A 20036-nucleotide genomic window follows, 5' to 3' on the forward strand; every position below is an offset into this window, starting at 1 on the left:
CGTTATACACATTGCAGCAGGTAGAGCACGTTATACACATTGCAGCAGGTAGAGAATGTTATACACATTGCAGCAGGTAGAGCACGTTATACACATTGCAGCAGGTAGAGCACGTTATACACATTGCAGCAGGTAGAGCGCGTTATACACATTGCACCAGGTAGAGCACGTTATACACATTGCAGCAGGTAGAGCACGTTATACACATTGCAGCAGGTAGAGCATGTTATACACATTGCAGCAGGTAGAGCACGTTATACACATTGCAGCTGGGAGAGCACGTTATACACATTGCAGCAGGTAGAGCACGTTATACACATTGCAGCAGGTAGAGCACGTTATACACATTGCAGCAGGTAGAGCACGTTATACACATTGCAGCAGGTAGAGCACGTTATACACATTGCAGCAGGTAGAACACGTTATACACATTGCGCCAGGTAGAGCACGTTATACACATTGCGCCAGGTAGAGCACGTTTTAACACAGCGCCAGGTAGAGCACGTTATACGCATTGCGCCAGATAGAGCATGTTATACACATTGCGCCAGGTAGAGCACATTATACACATTGCGCCAGGTAGAGCACGTTATACACATTGCGCCAGTTAGAGCACATTATACACATTGCAGCAGGTAGAGCACGTTATACACATTGCAGCAGGTAGAGCACGTTATACACATTGTAGCAGGTAGAGGACGTTATACACATTGCAGCAGGTAGAGCACGTTATACACATTGCAGCAGGTAGAGCACGTTATACACATTGCAGCAGGTAGAGCACGTTATACACATTGCAGCAGGTAGAGCACTTTATACACATTGCGCCAGGTAGAACACGTTATACACATTGCACCAGGTAGAGCACGTTATACACATTGCAGCTGGGAGAGCACGTTATACACATTGCACCAGGTAGAGCACGTTATACACATTGCAGCAGGTAGAGCACGTTATACACATTGCAGCAGGTAGAGCGCGTTATACACATTGCAGCAGGTAGAGCACGTTATACACATTGCAGCAGGTAGAGCACGTTATACACATTGCACCAGGTAGAGCACGTTATACACATTGCAGCAGGTAGAGCACGTTATACACATTGCAGCAGGTAGAGCACGTTATACACATTGCAGCAGGTAGAGCACGTTATACACATTGCAGCAGGTAGAGCACGTTATACACATTGCAGCAGGTAGAGCACATTACACACATTGCAGCAGGTAGAGCACGTTATACACATTGCAGCAGGTAGAGCACGTTATACACATTGCAGCAGGTAGAGCACGTTATACACATTGCAGCAGGTAGAGCACGTTATACACATTGCAGCAGGTAGAGCACGTTATACACATTGCAGCAGGTAGAGCACGTTATACACATTGCAGCAGGTAGAGCACATTACACACATTGCAGCAGGTAGAGCACGTTATACACATTGCAGCAGGTAGAGCACGTTATACACATTGCAGCAGGTAGAGCACGTTACACACATTGCAGCAGGTAGAGCACGTTATACACATTGCGCCAGGTAGAGCACGTTATACACATTGCACCAGGTACAGCACGTTATACACAATGCGCCTGGTAGAGCACGTTATACACATTGCACCAAGTAGAGCACATTATACACATTGCAGCAGGTAGAGCACGTTCAGTGGCGGTTCTTGCCACGGGCAAGCGGTACTTTTGCCCGGGCGCCGCCTTCCGGAGGGCGCCGCACCAGGGCAAGATCCGCCACTGTGCCCCCCGTAGTGCCCTGCTGTGCCCCCCGCTTTGAAGGGAACCAGACGCGTAGCGTCTAGTTTCCCTTCATGGAGAGGACCTTAGTTGTGCGGTGCGCGATGACGTCATCGCGCACCGCACAGCAAAGGTCCTCTCCATGAAGGGAAACTAGACGCTACGGTCTAGTTTCCCTTCGTCTTGAGGACTTCTGCTGTGCGATGCGCGATGACGTCATCGCGCACCGCACAGCATAGTGGCACAGACACTAGGGGTCATAATTGACCTCTAGTGTCTATGCTGTTCTATGGGAGAGACATAATAACGTCTCTCCCATAGATCGAAGAGAACAGAAGAGAGGAGGAGAGGCGAAGAGCGGCGCCGCCGGCGGAGGGGGTCTGGATCAGGAACGGGGATGGTAAGTATACTTTTTTTTTCTTTTTCTTTCAGCGAGCTGACCACGCCCCCAATCAAAGCCACGCCCCCCATATTTTGCCCGGGGCGCCACAGATCACAGAACCGGCCCTGAGCGCGTTACACACATTGCAGCAGGTAGAGCACGTTACACACATTGCAGCAGGTAGAGCACGTTATACACATTGCACCAGGTAGAGCACGTTACACACATTGCACCAGGTAGAGCACATTATACACATTATAGCAGGTAGAGCACGTTACACACATTGCACCAGGTAGAGCACGTTATACACATTGCAGCAGGTAGAGCACGTTATACACATTGCAGCAGGAAGAGCATGTTATACACATTGCACCAGGTAGAGCACGTTATACACATTGCACCAGGTAGAGCACGTTATACACATTGCAGCAGGTAGAACACGTTATACACATTGCAGCAGGTAGAGTAGGTTATACACATTGCAGCAGGTAGAGCACGTTATACACATTGCAGCAGGTAGAGCACGTTATACACATTGCAGCAGGTAGAGCATGTTATACACAATGCACCAGGTAGAGCACGTTATACACATTGCAGCAGGTAGAGCACGTTATACACATTGCAGCAGGTAGAGCACGTTATACACATTGCACCAAGTAGAGCACGTTATACACATTGCAGCAGGTAGAGCACGTTATACACATTGCAGCAGGTAGAGCAGGTTATACACATTGCAGCAGGTAGAGCACGTTATACACATTGCAGCAGGTAGAACACGTTATACACATTGCAGCAGGTAGAGCACGTTATACACATTGCAGCAGGTAGAGCGCGTTATACACATTGCACCAGGTAGAGCACATTATACACATTGCAGCAGGTAGAGCACGTTATACACATTGCAGCAGGTAGAGCACGTTATACACATTGCAGTAGGTAGAGCACGTTACACACATTGCAGCAGGTAGAGCACGTTATACACATTGCAGCAGGTAGAGCACGTTATACACATTGCAGCAGGTAGAGCACGTTAAACACATTGCACCAGGTAGAGCACGTTATACACATTGCACCAGGTAGAGCACGTTACACACATTGCACCAGGTAGAGCACGTTATACATATTGCAGCAGGTAGAGCACGTTATACACATTGCACCAGGTAGAGCACGTTATACACATTGCAGCAGGTAGAGCACATTATACACATTGCAGTAGGTAGAGCACGTTACACACATTGCAGCAGGTAGAGCACGTTATACACATTGCAGCAGGTAGAGCACGTTATACACATTGCAGCAGGTAGAGCACGTTATACACATTGCACCAGGTAGAGCACGTTATACACATTGCACCAGGTAGAGCACGTTATACACATTGCAGCAGGTAGAGCACGTTATACACATTGCAGCAGGTAGAGCACGTTATACACATTGCAGCAGGTAGAACACGTTATACACATTGCAGCAGGTAGAGCGCGTTATACACATTGCAGCAGGTAGAGCACGTTATACACATTGCAGCAGGTAGAGCGCGTTATACACATTGCAGCAGGTAGAGCACGTTATACACATTGCAGCAGGTAGAGCACGTTATACACATTGCAGCAGGTAGAGCACGTTATACACATTGCACCAGGTAGAGCAGGTTATACACATTGCAGCAGGTAGAACGCGTTATACACATTGCAGCAGGTAGAGCGCGTTATACACATTGCAGCAGGTAGAGCGCGTTATACACATTGCAGCAGGTAGAGCACGTTATACACATTGCAGCAGGTAGAGCGCGTTATACACATTGCAGCAGGTAGAGCACGTTATACACATTGCAGCAGGTAGAGAACGTTATACACATTGCAGCAGGTAGAAAACGTTATACACATTGCAGCAGGTAGAGCACGTTATACACATTGCAGCAGGTAGAGCACGTTATACACATTGCAGCAGGTAGAGCACGTTATACACATTGCACCAGGTAGAGCACGTTATACACATTGCACCAGGTAGAGCACGTTATACACATTGCAGCAGGTAGAGCACGTCATACACATTGCAGCAGGTAGAGCACGTTATACACATTGCAGCAGGTAGAGCACGTTATACACATTGCAGCAGGTAGAACACGTTATACACATTGCGCCAGGTAGAGCACGTTATACACATTGCAGCAGGTAGAGCACGTTATACACATTGCAGCAGGTAGAGCATGTTATACACATTGCAGCAGGTAGAGCACGTTATACACATTGCACCAGGTAGAGCACGTCATACACATTGCACCAGGTAGAGCACGTTATACACATTGCAGCAGGTAGAGCACGTTATACACATTGCAGCAGGTAGAACACGTTATACACATTGCAGCAGGTAGAGCGCGTTATACACATTGCAGCAGGTAGAGCACGTTATACACATTGCAGCAGGTAGAGCACGTTATACACATTGTAGCAGGTAGAGCACGTTATACACATTGCAGCAGGTAGAGCACGTTACACACATTGCAGCAGGTAGAGCACGTTATACACATTGCAGCAGGTAGAACACGTTATACACATTGCAGCAGGTAGAGCACGTTACACACATTGCACCAGGTAGAGCGCGTTATACACATTGCAGCAGGTAGAGCACGTTATACACATTGCACCAGGTAGAGCACGTTATACACATTGCAGCAGGTAGAGCACGTTATACACATTGCAGCAGGTAGAGCACGTTATACACATTGCACCAGGTAGAGCACGTTATACACATTGCACCAGGTAGAGCACGTTATACACATTGCACCAGGTAGAGCACGTTATACACATTGCAGCAGGTAGAGCACGTTATACACATTGCAGCAGGTAGAGCACGTTATACACATTGCACCAGGTAGAGCACGTTATACACATTGCAGCAGGTAGAGCACGTTACACACATTGCACCAGGTAGAGCACGTTATACACATTGCAGCAGGTAGAGCACGTTATACACATTGCACCAGGTAGAGCACGTTATACACATTGCACCAGGTAGAGCACGTTATACACATTGCACCAGGTAGAGCACGTTATACACATTGCAGCAGGTAGAGCACGTTATACACATTGCAGCAGGTAGAACACGTTATACACATTGCAGCAGGTAGAGCACGTTGTACACATTGCAGCAGGTAGAGCACGTTATACACATTGCAGCAGGTAGAGCACGTTATACACATTGCAGCAGGTAGAGCATGTTATACACATTGCAGCAGGTAGAGCACGTTATACACACTGCAGCAGGTAGAGCACGTTATACACATTGCAGCAGGTAGAGCACGTTATACACATTGCAGCAGGTAGAGCACGTTATACACATTGCAGCAGGTAGAGCACGTTATACACATTGCAGCAGGTAGAGCACGTTATACACATTGCAGCAGGTAGAGCACGTTATACACATTGCAGCAGGTAGAACACGTTATACACATTGCAGCAGGTAGAGCACGTTACACACATTGCACCAGGTAGAGGACGTTATACACATTGCACCAGGTAGAGGATCACTTACACACTGCAGACACCACCTCAGACCCCCAGTACTGGATGTGCAGGCTAGAGATGGTGTAATATCACCAGGGAGAGAGAGAGGGGACAGGATACAAGTTGCTGCTGCTAGTGGCTGCTATTACAGGTCTCCCTGCAGTTCAGCCTCTTGGGCTCCATGAGCTGAACGTTCAGAGCAGCCTCACCCCTGGCTTGTGTCTAGCCCTGTCCTATGCTGGGAGCTGGCTGCACACAGTAATAACGGTATGGACACTGCAGCCATCCCCCACCACCTCCGAGCTCCGCTCACAGCACAGCCTAATAAATCAAGCAAAGGGCGGCTGCCGCTGATCTCCATTAATCCCGGGTGGTGAGGGAGTGTGTACAGTGAGAGCTTCCTGATGGATTACATAGACAGGAACAAGGACGTTGCTAGGGGATGGGAACACTAGCACTGACGTGCGGTAGTGTAGCCGCCCTTTCCCTCCCTCACTGCCAGATCCTCCTGTGCGGTGTGCGCCTGGAACTTACTCCCCATCCCCGCTGCTGCTGCTGCGCTTAGTGGAGCATGCGGGACATCAGAGGTGCGTGCCCCCCCCCCATCCCCTCCCCATGGGGTTTATATCAGCCAATCAGAACTGCAGCAGCGTCAGCACTGTCCAGGCAGGTAGCTGCTGGGTTATGAATACACACACAGTCACTGTCGCGTCCAGAGCGCCCGGGAAGCAGAGAAGCGTCATATACACTTTTTCTGAATGGGTGTGTCCCTGGGGACGCGCTCCACTGGGATTGGCTGGAGATGAAATGATTGATGTCTCCCTTGACCAAGAGGCTTCCTCTCCACATTTTTAGTTCTCTCTGCAGCCAGACAAGGGAGACATCAATCATTACACCTCCAGCCAATCCCAGTGGAGCGCGTCCCCGGGGACCCACCCATTCAGAAAAAGTGAGTCCCTGGGCCTTAATATTGGGTAAAATACACTTTATGCCGCGTGTCTGCGATCACTGCGCTACTGGGACTTACTATCTGGACTGCGACCTGTATACTGTCTCTGGGCTGTATTTACTTCTGTTTCCTGTGACTTATCTACTACTGTGTGCTGTGATAAACAAACCATCACTTTGTCTGAGTGATTAGAAGAACCCCGTGTCCTCACCCCCCCCATGGGCCCCTATCGCTACAACCCCCGCATGGGCCTCTGTCACTACATTCCCCCCCATGTGCCCCTATCATTGGTCCCCATCGCTACATTCCCCCCATGGGTCCCCGTCGCTACGTTTCTCGCATGGGCCCCTATCACTACAACCCCCCATGGGCCCCTATCGCTACACCTCCCCATGGGCCCCTATCACTACATTCCCCCCCATGGGCCCCTATCACTACATTCCCCCCCATGGGCCCCTATCACTACATTCCCCCCCATGGGCCCCTATCGCTACATTTCCACCCATGGGCCCCTATCGCTACATACCCCCCATGGGCCCCTATCACTACAACCCCCCCATGGGCCCCTATCACTACATTCCCCCCACATGGGCCCCTATCGCTACATACCCCCCATGGGCCCCTATCACTACAACCCCCCATGGGCCCCTATCACTACATTCCCCCCCATGGGCCCCTATCACTACATTCCCCCCCATGGGCCCCTATCGCTACATACCCCCCCATGGGCCCCTATCACTACAACCCCCCCATGGGCCCCTATCACTACATTCCCCCCCATGGGCCCCTATCGCTACATACCCCCCCATGGGCCCCTATCACTACAACCCCCCCATGGGCCCCTATCACTACATTCCCCCCCATGGGCCCCTATCACTACATTTCCCTCATAGGCCCCTATCGCTACAGTCTCCCCATGGGCCCCTATCACTACAACCCCCCCCATGGGCCCCTATTGCTACAGTCTCCCCATGGGCCCCTATCACTACATTCCCCCCCATGGGCCCCTATCACTACATTCCCCCCATGGGCCTCTGTCACTACACCCCCCATGGGCCCCTATCACTACATTCCCCCCCATGGGCCCCTATCACTACATTCCACCCATGGGCCCCTATCACTACATTCCCCCTCATGGGCCCCTATCGCTACATACCCCCCCATGGGCCCCTATCACTACAACCCCCCCATGGGCCCCTATCACTACATTCCCCCCCATGGGCCCCTATTGCTACATACCCCCCATGGGCCCCTATCACTACAACCCCCCCATGGGCCCCTATCACTACATTCCCCCCCATGGGCCCCTATCACTACATTCCCCCCCATGGGCCCCTATCGCTACATACCCCCCATGGGCCCCTATCACTACAAACCCCCCATGGGCCCCTATCACTACATTCCCCCCCATGGGCCTCTATCGCTACATACCCCCCCATGGGCCCCTATCACTACAACCCCCCCCATGGGCCCCTATCACTACATTCCCCCCCATGGGCCCCTATCACTACATTTCCCTCATAGGCCCCTATCGCTACTGTCTCCCCATGGGCCCCTATCACTACAACCCCCAACATGGGCCCCTATCGCTACAGTCTCCCCATGGGCCCCTATCGCTACATTCCCCCCCATGGGCCCCTATCACTACATTCCCCCCATGGGCCTCTGTCACTACACCCCCCATGGGCCCCTATCACTACATTCTCCCCATGGGCCCCTATCACTACATTCCCCCCCATGGGCCCCTATCACTACATCCCCCCCATGGGCCCCTATCACTACATTCCCCCCCATGGGCCCCTATCGCTACATACCCCCCATGGGCCCCTATCACTACATTCCCCCCATGGGCCCCTATCACTACATTTCCCTCATAGGCCCCTATCGCTACAGTCTCCCCATGGGCCCATAACCCCCCAGTCCCACACTGGCTCTCCACCATGGCTGGCACTGTGTGTGCTGGGATATGAAGACTAGGTGGCTGCAGCCCGGTCAGTAACACAGCAGCTGTGACCACACATCACCCATTATTATTATACACACATCACAGCATCAGGACGGGTCAGGCGCCATGTTCACGGCTCCCTATGGGCGCCGCCATGTTGGCTTAGAGAGTAGGCGGGGCTAATGATGGCTGAGTGACGGGTATCTGCGTGCTGTGGGCGGACCTGGAGCTAGTTGAGTGACGGGGCATTAAGGCCTACGAAAGAGAGAGGGCGGGCTGGGTGTAACAGTGACTGGAAGCTGCGGCTTATGAGCAGGAGAGTGGGCGTGGCAGCAGCCAATGGAAAGGAGAGTGATAGGATACGGCAGCCAATGGGCGGGAGAGTGGGCGGGCAGGGAGCGGTTGTTGTGTAACGAGACGCTGCGTCCAATGGGCAGTGAGTGGGCGGGGCTGAAAGTAAATGAGTGACGGATCATTGCGGCCTATGAGCAGTGAGTAGGCCGGGCTGCTCCTGGATGCTGCGTTACCGTGGTAGTCACTACCCATAATCCCATGCGTTATGCTGACTATCCCACGGAAATTCCGCCCGGCCCACTTCCGGTACACATTCCTCCGTCCAGGCCAGGGTGTGAGCTGCTGCCTTATCCTCCAGGTAATGTCCCCTCATCCCACCTGTCTCCTGCCCCCACCTCTCCTAATACCCCCTCTCCTGCCCCCACCTCTCCTAATACCCCCTCTCCTGCCCCATCCTCTCCTAATACCCCCTCTCCTGCCCCCATCCTCTCCTAATACCCCCTCTCCTGCCCCATCCTCTCCAAATACCCCCTCTCCTGCCCCAGCCTCTCCTAATACCCCCTCTCCTGCCCCCATCCTCTCCTAATACCCCCTCTCCTGCCCTAACCTCTCCTAATACCCCCTCTCCTGCCCCATCCTCTCCTAATACCCCCTCTCCTGCCCCAACCTCTCCTAATACCCCCTCTCCTGCCCCAACCTCACCTAATACCCCCTCTCCTGCCCCCACCTCTCCTAATACCCCCTCTCCTGCCCCATCCTCTCCTAATACACCCTCTCCTGCCCCCATCCTCTCCTAATACCCCCTCTCCTGCCCCCAACCTCTCCTAATACCCCCTCTCCTGCCCCCACCTCTCCTAATACCCCCTCTCCTGCCCCCATCCTCTCCTAATACCCCCTCTCCTGCCCCCATCCTCTCCTAATACCCCCTCTCCTGCCCCCATCCTCTCCTAATACCCCCTCTCCTGCCCCAACCTCTCCCAATACCCCCTCACCTGCCCCAACCTCTCCTAATACCCCCTCTCCTGCCCCCAACCTCTCCTAATACCCCCTCTCCTGCCCCAACCTCTCCTAATACCCCCTATCCTGCCCCCATCCTCTCCTACCCCATCCTCTCCTAATGCCCCCCTCTCCTGCCCCAACCTCTCCTAATACCCCTATCCTGCCCCATCCTCTCCTAATACCCCCTCTCCTGCACCAACCTCTCCTAATACCCCCTCTCCTGCCCCAAGTCCTCCTAATACCCCCTCACCTGCCCCAACCTCTCCTAATACCCCCTCACCTGCCCCAACCTCTCCTAATACCCCCTCTCCTGCCCCCATCCTCTCCTAATACCCCCTCTCCTGCCCCCATCCTCTCCTAATACCCCCTCTCCTGCCCCAACCTCTCCCAATACCCCCTCACCTGCCCCAACCTCTCCTAATACCCCCTCTCCTGCCCCCAACCTCTCCTAATACCCCCTCTCCTGCCCCAACCTCTCCTAATACCCCCTATCCTGCCCCCATCCTCCCCTAATACCCCCTATCCTGCCCCATCCTCTCCTAATGCCCCCCTCTCCTGCCCCAACCTCTCCTAATACCCCTATCCTGCCCCATCCTCTCCTAATACCCCCTCTCTTGCCCCAACCTCTCCTAATACCCCCTCTCCTGCCCCAAGTCCTCCTAATACCCCCTCACCTGCCCCAACCTCTCCTATTACCCCCTCACCTGCCCCAACATCTCCTAATACCCCCTCTCCTGCCCCATCCTCTCCTAATACCCCCTCTCCTGCCCCCAACCTCTCCTAATACCACCTATCCTGCGCCATCCTCTCCTTATACCCCCCTCTCCTGCCCCAACCTCTCCTAATACCCCCTCTCCTGCCCCAACCTCTCCTAATACCCCCTCTCCTGCCCCATCCTCTAGTAATGCCCCCTCTACTGCCCCAACCTCTCCTAATACCCCCTCTCCTGCCCCAACCTCTCCTAATACCCCCTCACCTGCCCCAACCTCTCCTAATACCCCCTCTCCTGCCCCCAACCTCTCCTAATACCCCCTCTCCTGCCCCAACCTCTCCTAATACCCCCTCTCCTGCCCCAACCTCTCCCATTTCCCCCTCTCCTGCCCCATCCTCTCCTAATACCCCCTATCCTGCCCCATCCTCTCGTAATGCACCCCTCTCCTGCCCCAACTTCTCCTAATACCCCCTCTACTGCCCCAACCTCTCCTAATACCCCCTCTCCTGCCCCAACCTCTCCTAATACCCCCTCTCCTGCCCCCAACCTCTCCTAATACCCCCTATCCTGCCCCATCCTCTCCTAATACCCCCCTCTCCTGCCCCAACCTCTCCTAATACCCCCTCTCCTGCCCCATCCTCTCCTAATGCCCCCTCTACTGCCCCAACCTCTCCTAATACCCCCTCTCTTTCCCCAACCTCTCCTAATACCCCCTCTCCTGCCCCAACCTCTCCTAATACTCCCTCACCTGCCCCAACCTCTCCTAATACCCCCTCTCCTGCCCCCAGCCTCTCCTAATACCCCCTCTCCTGCCCCCAACCTCTCCTAATACCCCCTCTCCTGCCCCAACCTCTCCTAATACCCCCTCTCCTGCCCCAACCTCTCCTAATACCCCCTCTCCTGCCCCAACCTCTCCTAATACCCCCTCTCCTGCCCCAACCTCTCCTAATACCCCCTCCTGCCCCAACCTCCTAATACCCCCTCTCCTGCCCCATCCTCTCCTAATGCCCCCTCTACTGCCCCAGCCTCTCCTAATACCCCCTCTCCTGCCCCATCCTCTCCTAATACCCCCTCTCCTGCCCCCAACCTCTCCTAATACCTCCTCTGCAGCACCCAACCTCTCCTAATACCCCCTCTGCAGCCCCCAACTTCTCCTAATGCCCCCTCTCCTACCCCCATCCTCTCCTAATACCCCCCTCTCCTACCCCATCCTCTCCTAATACCCCCTCTCCTGCCCCAACCTCTCCTAATACCCCCTCTCCTGCCCACAACCCCACCTATTACCCCCTCTCCTGCCCCCATCCTCTCCTATTACCCCCTCTCCTGCCCCAAACCTCTCCTAATACCCGCTCTCCTGCCCCAACCTCTCCTAATACCCCCTCTCCTGCCCCATCCTCACCTAATACCCCCTCTCCTGTCCCAACCTCTCCTAATACCCCCTCACCTGCCCCAACCTCTCCTAATACCCCCTCTCCTGCCCCCAACCTCTCCTAATACCCCATCTCCTGCCCCAACCTCTCCTAATACCCCCTCTCCTGCCCCAACCTCTCCTAATACCCCCTCTCCTGCCCCAACCTCTCCTAATACCCCCTATCCTGCCCCCATCCTCTCCTAATACCCCCTATCCTGCCCCATCCTCTCCTAATGCCCCCCTCTCCTGCCCCAACCTCTCCTAATACCCCCTATCCTGCCCCATCCTCTCCTAATACCCTCCTCTCCTGCCCCAACCTCTCCTAATACCCCCTCTCCTGCCCCAACCTCTCCTAATACCCCCTATCCTGCCCCATCCTCTCCTAATACCCCCTCTCCTGCCCCAACCTCTCCTAATACCCCCTATCCTGCCCCATCCTCTCCTAATACCCCCTCTCCTGCCCCAACCTCTCCTAATACCCCCTCTCCTGCCCCAAGTCCTCCTAATACCCCCTCACCTGCCCCAACCTCTCCTAATACCCCCTCACCTGCCCCAACCTCTCCTAATACCCCCTCTGCTGCCCCATCCTCTCCTAATACCCCCTCTCCTGCCCCCAACCTCTCCTAATACCCCCTATTCTGCCCCATCCTCTCCTTATACCCCCCTCTCCTGCCCCAACCTCTCCTAATACCCCCTCTCCTGCCCCAACCTCTCCTAATACCCCCTCTCCTGCCCCATCCTCTCCTAATGCCCCCTCTACTGCCCCAACCTCTCCTAATACCCCCTCACCTGCCCCAACCTCTCCTAATACCCCCTCTCCTGCCCCATCCTCTCCTAATACCCCCTCTCCTGCCCCCAACCTCTCCTAATACCACCTATCCTGCGCCATCCTCTCCTTATACCCCCCTCTCCTGCCCCAACCTCTCCTAATACCCCCTCTCCTGCCCCAACCTCTCCTAATACCCCCTCTCCTGCCCCATCCTCTCGTAATGCCCCCTCTACTGCCCCAACCTCTCCTAATACCCCCTCTCCTGCCCCAACCTCTCCTAATACCCCCTCACCTGCCCCAACCTCTCCTAATACCCCCTCTCCTGCCCCAACCTCTCCTAATACCCCCTCTCCTGCCCCATCCTCTCCTAATGCCCCCTCTACTGCCCCAACCTCTCCTAATACCCCCTCTCTTTCCCCAACCTCTCCTAATACCCCCTCTCCTGCCCCAACCTCTCCTAATACTCCCTCACCTGCCCCAACCTCTCCTAATACCCCCTCTCCTGCCCCCAGCCTCTCCTAATACCCCCTCTCCTGCCCCCAACCTCTCCTAATACCCCCTCTCCTGCCCCAACCTCTCCTAATACCCCCTCTCCTGCCCCAACCTCTCCTAATACCCCCTCTCCTGCCCCAACCTCTCCTAATACCCCCTCCTGCCCCAACCTCCTAATACCCCCTCTCCTGCCCCATCCTCTCCTAATGCCCCCTCTACTGCCCCAGCCTCTCCTAATACCCCCTCTCCTGCCCCATCCTCTCCTAATACCCCCTCTCCTGCCCCCAACCTCTCCTAATACCTCCTCTGCAGCACCCAACCTCTCCTAATACCCCCTCTGCAGCCCCCAACTTCTCCTAATGCCCCCTCTCCTGCCCCCATCCTCTCCTAATACCCCCCTCTCCTACCCCATCCTCTCCTAATACCCCCTCTCCTGCCCCAACCTCTCCTAATACCCCCTCTCCTGCCCACAACCCCACCTATTACCCCCTCTCCTGCCCCCATCCTCTCCTATTACCCCCTCTCCTGCCCCAAACCTCTCCTAATACCCGCTCTCCTGCCCCAACCTCTCCTAATACCCCCTCTCCTGCCCCATCCTCACCTAATACCCCCTCTCCTGTCCCAACCTCTCCTAATACCCCCTCACCTGCCCCAACCTCTCCTAATACCCCCTCTCCTGCCCCCAACCTCTCCTAATACCCCCTCTCCTGCCCCAACCTCTCCTAATACCCCCTCTCCTGCCCCAACCTCTCCTAATACCCCCTCTCCTGCCCCAACCTCTCCTAATACCCCCTATCCTGCCCCCATCCTCTCCTAATACCCCCTATCCTGCCCCGTCCTCTCCTAATGCCCCCCTCTCCTGCCCCAACCTCTCCTAATACCCCCTATCCTGCCCCATCCTCTCCTAATACCCCCCTCTCCTGCCCCAACCTCTCCTAATACCCCCTCTCCTGCCCCAACCTCTCCTAATACCCCCTATCCTGCCCCATCCTCTCCTAATACCCCCTCTCCTGCCCCAACCTCTCCTAATACCCCCTATCCTGCCCCATCCTCTCCTAATACCCCCTCTCCTGCCCCAACCTCTCCTAATACCCCCTCTCCTGCCCCAAGTCCTCCTAATACCCCCTCACCTGCCCCAACCTCTCCTAATACCCCCTCACCTGCCCCAACCTCTCCTAATACCCCCTCTCCTGCCCCATCCTCTCCTAATACCCCCTCTCCTGCCCCCAACCTCTCCTAATACCCCCTATTCTGCCCCATCCTCTCCTTATACCCCCCTCTCCTGCCCCAACCTCTCCTAATACCCCCTCTCCTGCCCCAACCTCTCCTAATACCCCCTCTCCTGCCCCATCCTCTCCTAATGCCCCCTCTACTGCCCCAACCTCTCCTAATACCCCCTCTCCTGCCCCAACCTCTCCTAATACCCCCTCACCTGCCCCAACCTCTCCTAATACCCTCTCTCCTGCCCCCAACCTCTCCTAATACCCCCTCTCCTGCCCCAACCACTCCTAATACCCCCTCTCCTGCCCCAACCTCTCCCATTTCCCCCTCTCCTGCCCGCATCCTCTCCTAATACCCCCTATCCTGCCCCATCCTCTCCTAATGCCCCCCTCTCCTGCCCCAACCTCTCCTAATACCCCCTCTCCTGCCCCAACCTCTCCTAACACTCCCTCACCTGCCCCAACCTCTCCTAATACCCCCTCTCCTGCCCCCAACCTCTCCTAATACCCCCTCTCCTGCCCCCAACCTCTCCTAATACCCCCTCTCCTGCCCCAACCTCTCCTAATACCCCCTCTCCTGCCCCAACCTCTCCTAATACCCCCTCTCCTGCCCCATCCTCTCCTAATGCCCCCTCTACTGCCCCAACCTCTCCTAATACCCCCTCTCCTGCCCCAACCTCTCCCAATACCCCCTATCCTGCCCCATCCTCTCCTAATGCCCCCTCTACTGCCCAAACCTCTCCTAATACCCCCTCTGCAGCCCCCAACCTCTCCTAATGCCCCCTCTCCTGCCCCCATCCTCTCCTAATACCCCCCTCTCCTACCCCATCCTCTACTAATACCCCCTCTCCTGCCCCAACCTCTCCTAATACCCCCTCTCCTGCCCACAACCCCACCTATTACCCCCTCTCCTGCCCCCATCCTCTCCTATTACCGCCTTTCCTGCCCCAAACCTCTCCTAATTCCCCCTCTCCTGCCCCAACCTCTCCTAATACCCCCTCTCCTGCCCCATCCTCACCTAATACCCCCTCTCCTGCCCCAACCTCTCCTAATACCCCCTCTCCTGCCCCCAACCTCTCCTAATACCCCCTCTCCTGCCCCCAACCTCTCCTAATACCCCCTCTCCTGTCCCAACCTCTCCTAATACCCCCTCTCCTGCCCCAACCTCTCCTAATACCCCCTATCCTGCCCCCATCCTCTCCTAATACCCCCTATCCTGCCCCAACCTCTCCTAATACCCCCTATCCTGCCCCATCCTCTCCTAATACCCCCTCTCCTGCCCCAACCTCTCCTAATACCCCCTCTCCTGCCCCAAGTCCTCCTAATACCCCCTCACCTGCCCCAACCTCTCCTAATACCCCCTCACCTGCCCCAACCTCTCCTAATACCCCCTCTTAGCATGGGCGAGGCAGAACCAAAGGTCTCGGCACAGGTCATCCATATCGCCAGATACGGAAGTAATATTCAATCTTTACGGAAGTAATATTCAATCTTTCTGATAGAATACTCATCCCTTTAGAGGTGAAGGTATTATCAAAGGGACTAAATTTTGTTCCTACAAATAAATGGAACCAAATTTGAATGGAAAGTGGAACAGTATAAATTAGAAAGACAACTACGGCTCAAATAATTTTTTATTTCTAACCAACCTCAAGCTATTCCTACCAAGGACATTCCTATGAAACTAAAGAAGAAATCTAAGTTTGACCCTGCCTCACAGAACACATCCATTAAAACCTTTTGTAGGACGTTAGATTCTCAGGTTCAGGCAGCAACTAAGCAGAATACATCTATTAGATCGAAATTGACAAAAGAAGAATGAGAAGCATTGCACTGTTTAAGCAAGTATGAAGATGTGGTACTTCACTCTGCCGACAAGGGTGGAGCAATTGTAGTGCAAAACACGATTTATTATATTAATGAATTGAATCGACAACTCAGGGACAAAAAAGAATTGGATGGAGTGTTGAAACAAGCATTAAATTCTACTATTATTTCACAATCTATATTTGATGTTTTGTCGATGGCATACCCTGTTGTGCCGTTGTTATATTCACTGCCGAAGATTCATAAAGATAATCAGCATCCTCCTGCTAGACCAATAATATCAGCTAGAGGCTCTTTATAGCAAAATGTATCTATCTTATGTGATTATTACCTGCAGCCATGCGTTCAAGCACAATCTACTTACTTGAAGGACACAACTGCATTACTGAACAAGTTATCTGAGCTGGAAAGTGTACCTGATAATTGCTTATTGGCAGTTATCGATGTTAAAGGTTTATACACGTGTATACCTCATTCAGATGGTCTGACTTCGCTCAGGACACTGATTGAGGGTAATACACTGTATGAAGGTCCGAATGGGGATTTTTTTCCTGCACCTATTACAGCTAATTATGCAACGGAATAACTTTTTGTTCAATAGAGGTTACTATGTTCAACTCCAGGGCTGTGCTATGGGAACCAATGTGTCCCCGGCATTTGCGAATAGTTATATGTTCACAGCGGCGGAAGAGTTGTTCCTTAAAAATATTGAAGTTCGATCTAAGGTACTTATGTACCAATGATATATAGATGACCTACTCCTACTGCGGACAGGCACAAGGAAAGATCTAGAAGTGTTACTTATATCACATAACCAGTCATCTTCACCTGTAACATTTACATACTTGATGGATCCTAACAGTGTAAATTATTTGGATGTCCATATAGAAATTTTGCACGGGAAAATGTGTACGGATATGTTTGTGACAGACACAGATTGTAATAATCTGTTGGTGGCTTGGAGCCATCATCCCATTTCCCTACGTAGAGGATTGCCGTATTCCCAGACGTTGCGCGTAAGGCGCATAGTAAGTGATGAGTATAAATTAGCAGCGCCACTGGATGTTGCTGTTAGTAAATTCCTGGTGAGAGGATACAGGTTAAACGATTTGAAGGGTCTCAAATAAAAGGTGATGAATATTCCACGTATTAGCACGTTAAAATCAAACAAATCTGCTGTTAAAAAACAAGATAGATTAATATGTGTTATCAGGTTTAATACACAAAGTAATAAAATGAATGGGATAAGTAAAACATTCTGGCCCGTTATACAGACAGATAAAGCTTTGAGTAGATTGTGTAAAGTACAGCTAATGCCAGCATATAAACGGGGGAAAATATAAGAGATTATGTAGTTAAGACTAACATAAATGCTCCAACTACAATTTGATAGAAACATCTTTTGTTGCTGCACTTTCCTATCTACTCAAAAGCCTGGAAGCTTTCAGGGCCTAGGATGTATTACATGCAGCCGTATGTTGGTGGGAGATATGTTCTGTCCCCTCATTGAAGGGAAAAAATATACAATTAGATACAGAGTGTCTTGCACCACAAAATATGTGCTGTATTTATTGTGTTGCTCGTGCGGACTTCATTACGTCGGTAAGACAGAATGTATGATGAAGGAACGCATGGCGGGGAATAGACATGCGATTAGATCTTCATTGAACGCGGGCCACAGTGACCAGCCAGTGACCCGGCACTTTCTTAATGCTAAACTCTCCATAGCGGTGTAGAGAAACCGGATTATTGATTACATCCCACCTCTGGAGAGGGGTGGAGACAGGGGTTTACTATTACGTAACGCAGAAGGTAAGCGGATTTTCACACTAGATACCCTCTCTCCGAGGGGACGTAACGAGCAATCGGGATTATCATGTTTTCTGTAATAAAGTGGACATAGTGTCTATAGGATTCCCTTGATATTGCTTTTGCTGATCTATTTAGATGCTAGGAATGTGATATTATATAATCAGCTTATATTGTCTTTAGTTACTTTTTTGGATTGATTATAAATAGAATATGACACAATAGTGAGGTGTCATGAATAAGATAAATGTAGTCATCGGATGGATAGTACAAAATGCGCCTGTCCCATATGCTGGGTGTGGGTTGGTCTATTTTGTGCTTTACTTTGTCTACTGTTTTTAATCAATCAGCTATTTGTTATATGTAATAACATTTTGTATAATGTAGAGATGAGCGGGTTCGGTTTTACTCGGTTCTTAACACCAGAATTATCGCAAGTTCTTTTTTTCTGGATTTGGGTACCGAGTAAAACCGAATCCGCTCATCTCTGTTATAACATTGGGTGCTCTGGTCCCACCCTCCAGTGACGATGATGCCGACGCCAGACTCCTAGCGATGACGTCAGTTTTTACGGAGCGGGAGGCGGCGGGCGGTGTGCGCCGTGGAGGGGAGGACAGAGGTATTTAGGTGAGTGAAATGTATTGTGTTGTATCGTCCTGATGAAAAAGTTCAATGAACTTTGAAACGTTGACTTAAAGACGTGGTGTGGTCTATTCTTGTGAAGTGCCCGGAGTGCCGCCGAAGGGGTAACAGTAATATTTAAATATTGCAATATTTTTGGATCTCCCTTCCTGGGGAGGAAAACAAATCTAAAACCAAATTAGGAATTAGATATCCTGGGTTAGAATAGTAACATACAGATGGAGCCAGCGTTATCTTAGCTGGCCCAGGCGTGACTAGACGATCCATCCAACTAGTCACACCGGGAGTACACAGAGACGCTCCCATTCAGACCGACTCTGTCCAGGAGCGCGGATGGAGACCCTCTCCATTCAAGTGAATGTGGCGCATCTCCGTCCGGGCGCATGTCCCATCCAGACGGAGATGCTCACAGTGACTAGATGCGCTTAGTCACACAAAGAGCCAAGATAACGGAGGCTCCATCTCTAGTACACATCAGCAACAGCCATGTAAGCAGTAGGTCATGTGACATGTAAGCAGTAGGTCATGTGACATGTAAGTGGGTGTCATGATTATCCCAATAAGCCCCCGTGTACCGACCATATTATAGTGACTGTGGCTGATACACATACTAGATTATAGAACTGTCCTTTCTATATACTGTGTATAAGTAATAGTTTCGGGATTTAGATCTTGTAGCTTTATTTGGAAGTGAGAGTGAAGCCGGTTTCTGTGTTCTTTACACCTGGGAGAGGATTGCGCACCTCTTATGTCCGATTGCTGCACCAACACGAACGTGACGCTGGCAGGACCCCACAGGGGACTGTGCTGACTTGTATATCTGTGTGCGACTTGCGCTGTGCTACGTATATAGGGGAATCCAATTAGCCTGATTCACCCCCTTCACCCGGCCTGCCGAATTCACCTAAAAGTGCCCAATACCTGTCGGCCAGCGAGCACTTTTTTTCATGAGATCTTCGCCTCCATAAAGTGCAGCGGAGTCACAGAGCAAATCCATCCTGCAGATAATCTGATTCCCCTAGAGACTCAGTCGCACACATATACAAGTGTCACATTACTCAGCAGAGTCTCCTGGTGCGTCTCTACTCTGCATAAAAGCCACCTGATACCAGCAGAGTTGTACGAGACCTGTCAGCTCACTCACGCCAGGCTTCTCCCACTGTGTGGTATATTGAGGCTGGCTGTATGAGGACACATCTGTAATAGCCTCTAATGCTTATTATCTTTCCATAATTACATATGGCGTATAGCTTGGGCATCACACACAGTGCAGATACCGTATTCAGTCTTACACATAATTATATGTATCTATAACAGCTATAGGGGCTTATATAATAGCCTGCAA

General features: G+C 52.3%; 1 protein-coding gene across 1 annotated transcript in view; it reads left to right on the forward strand.

Moving 5' to 3' along the window:
- Positions 1 to 20036, forward strand: part of LOC135039834 (oocyte zinc finger protein XlCOF6-like) — a 135810-nt gene that overhangs the window by 13287 nt on the left and 102487 nt on the right. The gene's annotated exons all lie outside the window — the stretch shown is intronic.

The sequence above is a fragment of the Pseudophryne corroboree genome, unplaced genomic scaffold (assembly GCF_028390025.1).
Source record: "Pseudophryne corroboree isolate aPseCor3 unplaced genomic scaffold, aPseCor3.hap2 scaffold_713, whole genome shotgun sequence".
NCBI lineage: Eukaryota > Metazoa > Chordata > Amphibia > Anura > Myobatrachidae > Pseudophryne > Pseudophryne corroboree.